Genomic DNA, 13041 nt, shown 5'->3' on the forward strand with positions numbered 1-13041 from the left:
AATGGTGAATAAACAGCTTTCAAAGCAATTTGTGACATAGCTTATGAGCGAGTAGAAAAAGAAAGCAAGTCTAGATTCATTTGGTTACAATAAAAATTGTTCTCAATGTAGTTATTATTTTATTGGTCATGAGTTTCTTCTCAGCATTGAAATATTTTTCCTAGTATTTCTTTCAGTACTTCTTCTGGAAAATCTGAATGTTTATGAAGCTGTCAAATACAAATGAGACAACCACACCTGAAGAGTTTTCTCTTTTATAAAATGACATATTGAAATGAAGTAAGGAATGGCTGTTCCAAAATACTCTCCTCACCTCTTGTGGTGTCAGTGCAGAAAAACCCATACCCATATTGGTCAAGCAAGCTATTGTTGCATATTTATTCAATGTTACAATTTGTCACAGGAGCTTAAAACTATTAGTGTCTTGAATTTTCATTGACTTTGATTTTAACATAACAAAATAGTTCTTTAAAAGGTAAATTATTCCTCTGTTCTGGTATCCCTTTCCAATTTCCATTTTGTTGAATCTATTTAGTTGTTTAATTCCTAACGAAAATGCTTTTGAAAGAAAATTACAACATTAGGCAACATTGAAATAAGATATTATTGATCCTCTTCACCAAACCAGCAGACATTTCACCATTAAGTAATTAAATTGAAAGTCATCGATATAGTTTCTGAGCCAAAATATCTCAGTAACTGTCATAACTTGACAAATGATCTCTGTTTATTTGGGCTATTGTGTTTTAAATTAAGGTCTTACCTTTAATAAAAGCATCCAAACTTTTAAAACTCTTTTATTCATTATTATATTCATTGATTAACTTAAAAATTACTGTATAGAGAACACAATTAAGGTATATTTATTTGAAAGGTCCTGCTAATTGACTATTTATGTATAAAATAAGCCAGAAAGACTTAGAAGGATACATAATATTAAAATGAGGCATAAAGAATACTAAATATCTTTTTCCCACAAACATTAAGTTTGGCAAATTTATGACTAATAAGAGTAGCTTTTTAAATAATTATTTCCAGTAAAATACAAAATATATACTATTTTCATGTGTGATACTCTGAAAGTTTTATTCCATTCCCTTCCTCTTAATGATGAAATAGGACATATTAATTTCTGATATACTGCATTTTTCTCCATTTTCACATTTGCTCTTTTCCTTACTGCCTGCAACTGATCTCTAACGGGTTCAACACGTTTGAACGGGACAGAACAAAATCTGTGATGCGTTAATGTCTATGAGGATGTCAACACCACAGGCTGAGTTCAGCTATTCTACCTGCTGCATGTGTCGCCCAGGCTGGAGAGCAGTGGCACGATCTCAGCTCACTGCAAGCTCCGCCTCCCGGGTTCACGCCATTCTCCCGCCTCAGCCTCCCAAGTAGCTGGGACTACAGGCGCCCGCCACCACGCCCGGCTAATTTTTTGTATTTTTAGTACAGACGGGGTTTCACCGTTTAAGCCAGGATGGTCTCGGCCTCCCAAAGTGCTGGGATTACAGGCGTGAGCCACCGCACCCGGCCAGTAATTCCTCTTATTTTAAGCTTTCTTTTAAATTGACAAATAATAATTGTATATAGTTATGAGGTACACTGTGATGTTTCAGTACACATATACATCATAAAATGATCAAATCAGGGTAATTAACATTCCCACCAACTCACATGTTTCTTATGTCTTTGTTGCGAGAACACTTTAAATCCACTGTTTTTGCTATTTTAACATATACAAGACACAAACTGTAGTCATCATGCTATGCAACAGATCACCAGGACCCGTTCCTCCTTTCTCACCGATTCTCTGTACCCTTTGACTACTATCTCCCTTTTTCCCCCGGCAATTCTCTTCCCCTCTCCTCCTGCCTATAGTAGCCACCATTCTGCTCTCTACTCCATGAACTTGACTTTTTCGGATTTCACACAGAAGTGATATTGTGTGGTATATATCTTTCTGTGCCTGGCTTATTTTACTTGGCAGAACGTCCTCTAGGTTCAGCCATGTTGTTACAAATGGCAGAATTTCCTGCTTTTTAAAGGCTGAGCAACATTCCACTGTGTAGTTCTTTCAACAGCCTTTCTTACCACCTGTAGAAACTTGGTGGTAAATCTAATTGAATCCAATTTTTTAGATCTTATAGTCACAGGAGCTAAATTATTAATACGAAATATTTTATTTTAATATCACCTAAGGCAAAAGTTAGAGATACTTTGAAAGAAAGAGATAAACTCTAGAAGCTTATTTAATTTTAAATTCATAATAATAATCACTGTATTCATTCACCTATTTATTTTTTAAGCAACGGCGATTTACTTAGGTCTTACTATGAGTTAGGCATAGTATTAAAAATGTTGATATAATGATGAACAAAGACATTATTATTGCCATCTTGAAACTGAGTTATCAGAAGGAAAAGCAGCCATTAATCAGATTGTGGAAACATCCAAAAATAAGTAAAAGTGCAACTTTGCCACTTTGGGTGAAGGAATGATCTATTTGATAATAATAGTGTTATATAGGGGGATTTGATGTAATCCAGGAATTTAATAAGGTTCCTTCAAAGTTACTATGATTAAGAATTTTACTAGGGAGAGAAAATTACTCATTTCAATGCTTTAAAATAGAAGAGTATGTGACCTCTTTTCAGAACAGAAAGAAAGCCACCATGGCTTGGGCAGATACAGTGAGAAAACATGGTTTGAGAGAAGAATGGACGAAGCTGGCTTGGCGCGGTAGATCACGCTTATAATCCCAGCACTTTGGGAGGCCAAAGCGAGCGGATCACCTGAGGTCAGAAGTTCAAGACCAGCCTGGCCAACATGGCGAAACCCTGTCTCTACTAATAACACAAAAAAATTAAATGGACGTGGTGGCACCCACCTGTAATCCCAGCTACTTGAGAGGCTGAGGCAGGAGAATTGCTTGAACCTGGGAGACGGAAGTTGCAGTGAGCCGAGATCACACCATTGCACTCCAGCCTGGACCACAAGAGTGAAACTTCATCCAAAAAAAAAAGAAGAAAGAAAGAAAGAAAAAGGAAGGAAGAAAGAGAAAGAAGGAAGGAAGGAAGGAAGGAAGGAAGGAAGAAAGAAAGAAAGAAAGAAAGAAAGAAAGAAAGGAAGGAAAGAAGGAAAAGAAAAGAAGAGAAAAGAAAAGAAAAGGAGAAAAGAAAGAAAGAAAGAAAATGGACATAGCTGGCTGGGCTGAAACACGTAGGGCTTTGTACACCCTGGCATGCATGGATTCACAGTCACACATTAGGAGTTTTATGGTAGTTTTCTACTAGCATACTAGATGGATTGAAGGCATAAGTTTGAGAGAAATCACTGGGTAGAAGATGAGCCATTCTTGAGATATCTGAATGAAGATGTAAGGATAGCAGATTGTTACATGAGTCTGAAGTTGTTAAGAGGAGAGGTTCAGTGAGGGCTAGGAGCTCATTTGATTTGCTTTTCTGAGGTCTAGAATCTTGTCTGGCACATGCCAAGCATTCAGCATTGAATTCATTAATTAATAAATACGTTCTGAGTATTTTGTATCTAGGTGATATAATTCCAGCCATGGGTACTTGGGAGTTTGCCAAGAGAAACGTGGACAGCATTTACAAGGTGAGTTTGGACAGGCCTTAAAGGGACCCATTACCTAATGACCGACTGACAGGGTAAATTTCAACTGGGAACAAAAGGAGTGGCTAGAGAGAAAGGAGGTTAATGGTGGTGATTGCTGCTAGACAGTCATATAGAATAACAACTGGGCACTGTCCACAGAAGATTCTTAGTTAGAGAAAATATATAATTTTCAAAGATGGTAAACATAGGAACCAGACTAGGAGGACTGGAGTAGAGGGAAAGGTGTGGAACTCAACAGATTTTACTCCAGGGGAAACGTGGCTACAAAGGAAAGAAGGTAGAAGGATGGTAGCTGAGAGAAGACAGAGAAGATCAAGAGAGTTGAGTTCTTTGAAGAATAATTGGAGACACTTGATCAGTTTTAAAAGCTCATGAGAAAAACAGAACTGAGATGGAGAAGTGGAATATTGAAGAAAAAAGGATAACTGATCATATAATTGTCCAATGTCTGCCTTTTCAACTCTAAAAAAATCTACTTAAGTTGTCCAAATATTGCAGAACTTTATAAACAGTTAGAGGCTGACTCAGTTCTCAGATCTTCCCTGCGGTTTCCCAGAACTCTTCTGTAATTATTACTATCAAGGAACCTGTAAAAACCAGAGAAATTGTTGATTATTTCAGGCATTCTCTGGGTACACTGACATTCTTCGTGGTTTTCAAAATATTCCTCTCATTCTTTGCTGAGAAAAAATAGCTTAGCTGACATAAGAAGCTAGACATGATTTCCCAGAGATTTAATAGAGTTCCAAATTTTACCATATGTTTGCATAAGACTAGCTGGAAAAACAGACTCTTATTGATTCTGAAGTTCATAAACTTGGTGCCATCAGTTGGATTAGGAGATGCACTATCTTATGTTTATAGTGAGATGGATTTACGGATTTTTCAGGATGAAAAAGAAGGTACCAATGATTCGAGTACTGGTTGTGAGTTGAACATTCCATTTGTTGTAAAAATGAAAACTTTTTTTTTCCTTTGAGATGCAATATAATTTTGCAGAAATGTGTATTGACTCTGATGCTTCTTCAAAAAACATAGATTCATTAAGAACTAATGGAATAAAAATATTTTTTTCTGAGGCCAAAAATCAGAGAAAACAGTTTTTATCCAAATAATATCTTGCAAACAAAACAGAACTGTTTGATTTAGAATATACATGTCTATGACTGACTCCATTTTTATTTGTTATTTTGAAATAAGTTTAGAATTACAGAGTTATCAAAAGTAATACAGAGTTCACCCATGCCCTCACTTAACTTTGCTAATGGTAAACATCTTACATAGCCGTAGAAAAATTATCAAATACTAAGAAATTATCATAGGTACAATTTATTCGGATTTCACCAGTTTTTCCTCTAATCTCCTTTTCCTGTTCCAGGATCCGATTTAGGATCCCAGGTTATATTTCTGAGCTTTCGTCATTTCTCTCCCTCAGTCTTCTCCAAGCCAGGACATCTTTTTTGTTTGTTTCTTTCTTTCTTTCATTCTTTCTGTTTGTTTGCTTGTGTGGAAGGGGGTAGGGCAGGAGGAAGGAGATATTTCATGGCCTGACATTTTGAAGAGTAGCATTGGTCAGTTATTCCGTAGAATGCTCCTTAGTTTGGGTTAATCTGTTGGTGACTAATAAGTCAGTTGTGGTTATATGTTTTTGACAAGGCTATTAAAGCATGGAGGTGCTCTTCTTGGTGTATTATCTCAGGGTGCAAAAGATAAACATGTTTTTATTACCGGTAATAAAATTATTTTTTTGGTTAAGGTGGTGTTGCTAGATTTCTCCATTGTAAAATTATTTTCCTTTTCCAATTAATAAATGTTTTGGAAGAGATACTTTTGATTCTTTAAATACACTGTTTCTGTTCAAACATTCACCTCACAATTTTAGCATCCATCAGTGGAGTTTGCTTATGATACTTATTACTGTTGTATTCCAATGGTGTTTTCTATTTTCCTAATTCCTGAAAAAATTATTCTAATAATTATTAAATTACTTACTTGTATCAGAGTTCCATGATAATTAATTTTATTCTATGAATTAGAACCCAATATTTTTGTTACTTAATTTGTTGCTCAAATTAATTTTGGCAATTGGAAGCTCTTTTCAATGGTTATCTTAATTTTATTTAACAGGTTTCTACCTTTTTGTATTTTGAGCAATTTCTTACTTTATGGTACTAGTAAATATTCCAGGCACATCTATTGTTAAAATGGATTCTTCAGAAACTCGTGCTTAATGTTTTCCTGTGACAAGACGATGTTTTTCTATGAAAATCTTGAATACATATTTTAGTATAAATCATGGAATAAGAGTTACATTGCTTTTAAATGTTTTCCTTCTGTAAACTTGTAATAAGTACAGTACTGGAAACTTACTTTGTCCCAATGATAACTTTAAGACTTCCAAGGCTATAGATGTTATCTATGAAGACAGGCCAGGCAATAACGCTCCCTCACCATACTTAGTGAACAGGAAGCAAAATAAAGTTACTAATCTTCCCAAACTCCAGGGTATCTAAAAATTCTTGGGTAATGAAAGATTAAATGAATCAGGTAGCTATTCATTCACAACAGTGATGGGCATTGAATAATGAGGTCAGGGAATTGAAAAGGGTCCCCTGATCCCAAGCAGATTGGGAGCTAAGAACAGAACACATCAACTGAATCTTTACAAAACATAATTGAAGCTTTAAAAGCTAGGAATTACAATTGGACGTTTAAAAATATGTATTTATGTTAGCATTAAAACATAACACACTTTGAGATAAAGTATTAGGAGTCAGTGGCAGTTACTGGGGGCTACGAGAAGAGGAGGAGAAGGGGCTTTTGTATAATGGATACAGAATTCTCGTTTTATATGAGGAAAAAGAGTTCTGGAGCTAGGCGGTAGTGATGATTGCACAACATTATGAACGTGTTTGGTCGCATTGAACTGTAAACTAAAAAATAGTTAAGATGGTAAATTTTATGGTATGAGCATTTTACCACAACAAAAAACTTAAAAAATGTTAAAAAATGTTATGAATCAGAGTATTTCAAGGACTCATAAAACTATAAAGTATTGCTTAGAGATATCAAACAAACCCTACATAAATAGAGAGATAAATTGTGGTCCTGGATCAGAAGACTGGATATAGTTAAGAAATCATTTTTTCCCAATTTAGCTATACATTCAATGCAACTCTAAGCCAAACTATCGGGTTCTTATGAAAATTAACCAACTAAGTTTAAAATTATATCTAAAGGTAAATGACCTAGAATAATCAAAACATCTTTGAAAATTGCAAAGTACGAGAACTGAATATTACATGATTTTGAGATCTGCTGTAAGGCTAAGTTAATCAAGTCAGTGTTGTATTCATATAAACATAAACAAAATAAATCAATGGAACAGAAGAGAAAGTCCAGAAATAGACCAAAAGATAGATGGACAACAGGTTTTTATAAAGATACCAAGGCAATTTATTAAAGAGGGCCTTTTCGACAAATGATGCTGGATATCTATATACGAAAATATTAACTTCAGTTCTTTGTACTCTATACAAATTATAACTTAAAGGAATCATAAATTTAAGTGCAAAACGTAAAACCATACTGCTTCCATAATAAAACACAGGAGAATATAGTTCTGACGTTTTTAGGCAACTATTTCTTATATATGACACCAAAAGTAAGAATTCTGCTCTTTCAACAAAACTGTTAAGAGGGTGAAAGGAAAAGCCTCAGGATGGGAAATGGGATTTGCTAATATTGCATGTAATAATAGGCTTAATTACAATACAAAAAATCAACAAAATTCAATACTAAGAAAACAAACCACCCACTAAAAGTGGGCAAATGGTTTTAACAGACACTTCACCAAAGAGTACATGTGGATGACATATCATTTTCTGAAACAATCATCACAGTTTAACTTAAAATTTTACATCAAAGTACATTAACAGGCTTACAGTTTCCATTCTAAGTTGTAAAACCATGAAAGTCATCATCCCCCATTCTCACAACAGGAAAAAAGCCAAATTAACTGAAAATGAACAACTCTTCTTAGACCCATCAGAGAGCTGGGGTCACAGGACGAGCTACCTCCCTGAAAACTGCAGGGTGGGAGACAGATGAACATAGAGAACGAAAATTAACTGGAAGTAGAAGACACAGCTAGAGCCAGCAACCGCTAGAAATATTTAAAGTGTAACTGACTAAGTGATGGAAGTTGAGCTGTTAACTAGCTGAGATTCAAACTCCCGGGGCTCAGGCTTTGGCGGGAGAGGCACCCACAATTTATTGAGTTTTACCTTCACGGATTCCACTAGAGACTTAGGGTGAAGACTGCAGAAAAATTCCTTCCTGCTTCTGGCAGGGTGGCAGGAAAACTAACCATTTTGAAATACCGTTTTAAATTAATATTTTATCAGAACTTGCCTGACCTCGAGAAAAAAAAAAAAAAAACTATCCAATGCCAGCCGAATTCGCTTTTGACATAGAGAAGAAAAATGTCCAACTCCAGCCTCATCTAGCCTGTTTGTCTCTTCTCAGGGAAGACTGGAGGTTGGGATTGGGTAGTAGAGGCTGAGAGTGCTTATGAGGTCATAGCCCTGGGACACATCTCACTGAAACAGTGAGATCTAACATAGGTTTATAGGATGTTCCCTTCTACCCACCCACCCACATTACCACCACATTAACAGAGCTCCTGTGTAATGGCAGAAGAATACAACTTAAAGAACTGCAAGGTTTAGACACTTCCCAAGAAGGAATATCTAGGGGAACCCACACACAAAAATGAGGGTTAAAAGATGCTAGAGGAAATTTTAGTCTCTGCCACGTACAACTATACCAAACAATAAAACAATCTAATTCCCACTCAGATAAACGTAAGACCATCTGTTACATGTCTATTTACCTCAGCTCTTTTCACTTCATAAATGTTGTCTAGTGTTCAACAAAGAAATGCAAGGTATCCTCAAAAAATAGTGTAATGAGACAAAGAGAAAATATCAAAACCAAACTCAGATATGGCAGAGATTTGGGGATTATCTTACTTGGAATTTAAAATTACTGTGCTCAATCTGTTACGGGTTCTGCTAGAAACAGTGAATAACATTCAAGAGTGATGTAAGCAGAGAGATGGAAATGCTAATAAAGAAACAAAACAAAATGCTGGAAATTGAAAATACCATAGCAGAAATAAACACTGTTTTTGATGGGCTCATCAGTAGACTTCACATATCTGAGAAGAAATCAATAAGCTTGAAAATATATCAATAGAAATTTCCCACATTGAAAGGAAAATACAAAAAAAACTTTAAAAAAGAACAGAATAGCACATAAAAGTGGAGCAATCTCAAAAGGTATAACAAAATATATGATTAATCGGAAAAGTTGAAGAGGGAATGGAGAACAATGCAAAAGAAATATTCAAAGTAGTAATAGCCAAGAACTTTCTTAAATAAAGCACACCACTAGGCCGGCCAGAGCCAGACAGTAAGTATAAAGTTCCATCCCTTCATCATCTTAGACCACAGCCAAAACTGCAAATGTCACTTCACTGGCCCCTCACATGTGCACGGGAACATCTTGCTGTCCCTGCTCTCCCAGCATCATATCTCAGCAAGGAGCTGCAGCAGAAGCACAGTGTCCACGCCATGCCCATCCACAAAGATAAAGAGGCCCAGGTGGTTGGAACACTAAAAGGTCAGCAAATCAGCAGGGTGGTCCAGATGTACATAAAGAAATATGTCATCTACATGGAGCAGGTGCAGTGTGAGAAGAACCAATGGCACTGCCGTCCATGTGGGCATTCGCCCGAGCCAGGTGGTTATCACCGGGCTAAAGCTGGACAAGAAATGGGAAAAAGTTCTTGAATGCAAAGCCAAGTCTCAACAAGTCGGAAAGGAGAAAGGCAAATACCAAGGAAGAACTTACTGAGAAAATGCAGGAATGAATAGAACCTGTTGTGTAATGATGGTTTACCTGTAGGATTTTAGCCTAGTGCATGTTTCTTTGGCACTTTTCAGATGTCTCTGGAATATTTTGTTTCCCTCTTGTTTTGTTATTGATCTATGGTTCTAGATCAATAACAAATAGTTTTAATAGACACTTCACCAAAGAGTACAAAGACTGTCTGTTAAAACTCTAGATGTTGCAATTTTGATTAACAATGTTATGAATAAACATTGGAAATGTTTCCTAAGTCCAAGTGCTATTTGCATTGTCTTATAAATGAGATCCTCTATAAAAAAAAAAATACAGACACCAAACCACAGATACAGGATGCTCAAAGAACATGATGTGGGGTAAATAAAATCAATCAGTAAAAATTGCCCAGACAGATCATATTCAAATTTCTGAAAAGGAAACATCTTGAAAGCAGCCAGAAAAAAAAGAAAATTTTAACTAAGGAGAAACAAGGGTAAGAATTACAGAGGCCCTCTTGTCAGAAACTGTGCAACCAAAACAGTATGAGGTAAAATATTTAAAGTTTTGAAAGAGAGACAAATTCACCTAAAACCTGTATCTAAAAAAATGAAGAGACCACAAGACTTTTTCTGACAAACACAAACGGAGGAAATTTATGACTAGACCCACTTATTCTGTGGCCATGGCAGGGGGCAGGATGGCATTTTCTACAAAACTGAAATCCTAATAAATAGCTAGTGAGTAATGTGCAAATGGACATGGTACTTACAGAAACTTGGGATGACTTTTCCGATGTTTACAATAACCATATTGATTCAAAACATCATTGCCTGTGCTAAGCTCCTGGAGACAATGGCGAGTACAGCCCTGAAGTCAGTAGAGACAGAAGCACGTGAATGAGTGTTGCTACGAGGTTTGAGATCTCCTGTAATATGGACAAGAACAGGAGGCTATAGAAGACTTCAGACAAGATTCGTATTAGAGAAACTTTCCAGAGCCCCGAAATAAATAACATGTCTGACTTTTCTCAGAGAGCATTTCAGGGAACAGCGTATTTGTAGAAATGCCTAGAAGCAAAAGAGAGCTTGACAGGTCCTTCAAGAAACTCAGGGTAGGACGTTTGACTTTCACAGTGGAGAGCTGGTGGGTTCAAGCTTGAGGTAAGAAGCACAGATGAAAGATTTTTAGTGAAAGCTGAATAGGTCAGTCTCAGCCAGGATGAATTCAGGGCCTAGATAGAACCCAACAGTGAGGGAACTTGAAAGGGAGTCAGACCCATAGGTACAGAAGCCTGGGGCAAGGGATGGGTTAGGAGCACAGATCTGAGATTAAGTAGCATAGACAGACAGGATGGGAGTTGTTGATGTCAGAAAAATCAGTGTAAACAAAAAGAGGAAAAGAAGACGGAGTTTTGCTGAGAGCCAGAAAATAGCACTGCCTCTTCATTTGCTGCATGACGGCTAAATCCATGAGGCGACATATCTGTACCATTAGGGTTTTTCATAGGAGACAGGAGACGTTTCCGGAGAAAAATATAAAAGCACCTTCAGGAAAATCTTAATTTAAGGTGTACTTTGTACCCATAAAATAAAATGTTTCTTTGTTACTGCATCAACTAACACTGCTGGACAGTTTTTCCACAGATCTTGAGGACCTGATTTGAAACACAAGCTATATGACAACATCTTAATCCCATGTGGGTGACCTTGAGGACCCAGAATGGGAGAATTGGAGAATGCAGCTGACAGAGAGCTACAATGGAAGACAGTGAGACCTGGACAGAGAAAAATCCTCCTATGAGCCTAACAGGCTCTGGACTCAGACAACAATCCTCTTTTCACATCAGAAGTCACAAATATGATCCACAAAGTGTGCAGACGCCCGGGAGAGAAGCCACTGAGTGCTGCAGGGACATTTCCCAATTTGGCAAACTGCAACAGAAATTAATATATGGAGTGAAGATCAGTTACTTATCCCAGCAATGCTGGGTAGGCCAGCTAGCATTGTAGAACTGTTATATTCAAGGAATCCTAAGTCTTTGATCTTAAGGACTTCAATTAATTGGATGAGGGCAACTCACATTATGGAGGGGAAACTGCTTTCCTAAATCAGTGGATCACAAATGTTCATCATATTCATAAGTATCTTCACTGCAACATTCACCTTAGTGTTTGACCAAACAATCTGGCATCATAGCTTAGCCAAGTCGGTAGATAAATTTATCCATCACAAATACAACCCACAAGGTAGTACTTAGCACATTTTCCTAACTAGTGAATTATTGGTTTAAAGTGTAGTCTGAAAAATACTGGTATACGTGGCTAACTTTGTTGATAATTTCCACAATAATACGCAACCAGAAATAAGGCTTACCCATTCCAAACAACTCACAGAGATTTCAAAACTCTAATAATGGCAATAATATTACTAAAGATAAAATAAGTCTCATTTTTGGAGCTTGAGCTCATAAGAAACATCTTACACTACAGACAGTTCATCTTCCACGTTTTTGTGTGATTTTGTCACATCATGTTTTTATATATGATTATCAGCCTACAGCAGAATAAAGGATTCATTTGATAAGTATACATAATAACTTATTCTAAATTTCAGCCAGTAATGAGAGAAACCCAACAATGCTTTACAAACTAATTGACATTTTTCTGATGATATTTAACAGATATTCATCTCAGTTTAGCATCAACTATGGCTGGCCTGTGAATGTGTATTGAGAAAGATACTGTACATTTCATCAGGATTAAATGTATGTAGCTTCTCTTTTATGATGAAAATTTGAACTTCCTTTTAATTCTAAGGAATAAAAGACAGTGTTGGGCATTATAGGTACTGTTATTTATATATAATCTGTATGTACTTATTATAACATTTTATGTTTGACTCTAAACTAGTCAGAATAATTGAATTAGAAAAAGAAGAAAAAACCTTCTGTTATTAGGCATGGTCCAAACATATATGGACATGAGTATTCTTTTCATCCATTCTGTAGTCTGATTAAGGAGCTTGGAGACATTTCAGGTCTTTAGCAATAACCATTCTTCTTCCAAATACTGCTTAGAGGTTGTGTAGATTCTTCAGCGAATTTCATGTTACAGGTTGAATTGTGTTCACCTGAAATTCACATATCGAAGTCTTCAGATCATGCTTATGTTTAAGATAGGCTCTTTGAAGAGATTATTAAATTAAATGAGGTCATTAGAGTGGGCCCTAATCCAATAGGTCTAGTGGGAAAGACTTAAGGAGAGGAGACTACAACACAGAGAAACACAGAGGGACGACCATGTCAGGACATAGGGAGAAGATGGTCATGTACAAGACAAGGAGAGAGGGCTCCGGAGAAACCAACCTTACTGACAGACACCTTGTATATGTTTTGTATGTGTGTGAGGTACTTTGTTTTGGCAGCCCCAGGAAACAGCTAAAGTCTATACCTACAAGTAAGCATGGATTTATCCATCTAAGGATTTCAAC

General features: G+C 36.5%; 1 pseudogene; it reads left to right on the forward strand.

Annotated features, from left to right (window-relative positions):
• The first annotated feature begins 9170 nt into the window (after window positions 1-9170).
• On the forward strand, window positions 9171-9577 carry LOC116472489 (large ribosomal subunit protein uL24-like; annotated as a pseudogene).
• Window positions 9578-13041: the final 3464 nt, after the last annotated feature.

Source organism: Hylobates moloch, unplaced genomic scaffold (genome assembly GCF_009828535.3).
Source record: "Hylobates moloch isolate HMO894 unplaced genomic scaffold, HMol_V3 SCAFFOLD_8, whole genome shotgun sequence".
NCBI classification, from domain to species: Eukaryota; Metazoa; Chordata; class Mammalia; order Primates; family Hylobatidae; genus Hylobates; species Hylobates moloch.